This window comes from Montipora foliosa, chromosome 6 (assembly GCF_036669935.1).
Source record: "Montipora foliosa isolate CH-2021 chromosome 6, ASM3666993v2, whole genome shotgun sequence".
Taxonomy (NCBI): Eukaryota; Metazoa; Cnidaria; class Anthozoa; order Scleractinia; family Acroporidae; genus Montipora; species Montipora foliosa.
The window spans coordinates 55,255,383-55,257,882 of NC_090874.1; positions in this window are offsets into that span (position 1 = coordinate 55,255,383).

Sequence of the window (2,500 nt, forward strand, 5' to 3'; positions counted from 1 at the left end):
AATTGAACAACAATGTAGACAAAATGGCGGATGCGCTAAATATTGCGCTTTTGTTTTGGAAAACACGGAGAGAAGAAAGCCGAAAAATCGCGGAAAGTCGCGCAAAGCTTGCCAGGAGACGACTCTACCGATACCTCCGCCGCAGATGTCTTGTCTCATCTGTATTTTTTTGGTTGTTGGCGCGGCAACTATTTCAATGCGCCCCAAGTTTACGTCGAGTTTGGAGTAAAAGGAGGTCTCAGTCCTTTTGGGAGGAGACCTGCCAAGGCTGGAGCGATAATGATTGGGTAGAGAACTTCAGGATGTCGAAGGATTCGTTTGAATATCTGTGCGCTGAACTATCACCCCATACCGCGAAACAGAACACGAACTTTCGTAAAGCCATTGCAGTTCGCCATCGCGTTGCAATCACTTTGTTTGGCTTGCCGACTCTGCTCGCTACAGAACAATTGGAAACTTGTTTGGCGTTGGAAAATCCACCGTGTGTACCATCGTGAAACAGGTATGTGAGGTACTTGCAGGTATTCTTCTTCCTCGGTATATTTTCTTTCCACAAAATCAGCAAGAAGTACAAGATCAGATCGATGGTTTTAGAGATCGTGCGGGGTTTCCCCAAGTAGTGGCCGCTCTTGACGGTTGCCATGTGCCTATCATTGCACCTCTCCAAAGTCCGGAAGATTACGTGAATCGAAAAGGATTCCACGCAGTAACACTGCAGGGATTGGTGGACAGCAACTATCGTTTTGTTGACATTTTTGTTGGATGGCCGGCGAAAGTTCACGACGCGCGCGTATTTAAAAATTCACCGCTGTTTTGCCACTGCTGTGCGAGGACTTTCCTACCGCTTCAATTATCTCGAGTCATATCAGGTGTGAGAGTTCCGCCCTTGATAGTTGGAGACTCTGCATATGCGCTCAGTGACTGGCTAATGAAGCCGTACACTGATAATGGAAACTTAACGCGAGAACAAGTGAATTTCAACAAGATCCTCAGCATGACAAGAGTGGTGGTTGAGAATGCCTATGGAAGACTAAAGGGTAGGTTCAGAAGCATTGCAAAGAGGCTGGACCTTAATGTTGAGACTGTTTGTCTTGTCATTGCTGCTTGTTGCGTGTTGCATAACTTCTGTGAAGTCATGGGTGAGGACTTTAATGAGGAGTGGCTGCAAGGTGTACAGCTCCATCTTGGTGTTTTCCCAGTCGACCCAAACCAAGGACAAAACAGGAATGCTGTAGCCATCAGAGAAGCCATCAAGACATCATTATTGTAATTACCGAGCGAATAGCCTCCCATGCAGACATTCTTTTGGCTTATGAGGCAATCTCTCCTGACCTGCCCAATAAGGGATTGTGAGCCAAAAGAATGTCTGCCCGAGAGACAAAAAAACAAAACAAAACAACAACTGTATTGACTAACACAAACTACTGTGCAGACCAGTTTTAAATTTTGCGTATAAAATTGTTGTAGCTGGAAATTCTATGGTCATGCAAGTTTAATTAAAGAACGATTTTAGCTATTACATGTACTATGCGAATCCAAAAACCATGAACTGCTCAATAATTTTTGACATTAACATTTTAATTGTGAATTTACCAATCACATGCGAGATAAAACCACAAAAATATGCAAACTACACAGTTAATTACCATTACAGCTGGCAGTTTTCATCTATGCATTGAGATCTGATGTATGGCTTTTTCCTTGTAACACATTAACATTCCAGAGATAATTTGAGTGTTCATGGTTTTTGAATTCACACAGTAAAGACGAACTGGGAATTTATTGAACGGCTTCAAAAACCTCTGATATAGATCTTTTCATTCTTGCAGTGCTATTTAGATTTTGGGTTATCTCGGCCAAGAGAATTGGAATATATGAAAAGGGGCAGGGATGCTTTTCGTCTTGCTTAAGGGTGTAAATTTCTGATTTTTGATTTTGCTTAGGGTGTTCCAGGCAAAACGTCTATAGTGTTAGCTATAATGGTCTCGTTTAGGGCTGCACATGAAGAAATATACAACTAAATGTTCACTCCTTAGTTTTCTTGGCATCTTTTGGGGTCAAGGAAAGCTTGAGCCACACCCAGATTTATCTCATTTAGGGATTCTTTTCAAAATTTCAGAAGGGCATCTCTGCCCCTTTCAAATAGGACTCCCCTCAGGTACTCACCTTCTGTAATAGTCTGGATATTTGGTGGGCCTTGTAAATGCTTCTTGTGGCTATAAAACATCTTGCAAAGTCATTACCCTGTACAGAGCATTAATTTTTGCTCTGCACTGCAGTCCATTTGTGTGAGGGAAATCAAATGGCAGCAGTCATTGTTTCGTTTTCCTCAACAACTTAACAAAAGTATTATCAGTTTTATGTACAATTATTCAATTGATCAGCTCACAGATAACACACATGACTCAAATAATTATTTCAATGTATTGCAATATTAATTTTTACTTATTTTAAAATCATACATTGAACTTATAGACAGTTTAAGCTGCTGTAGCTGTTT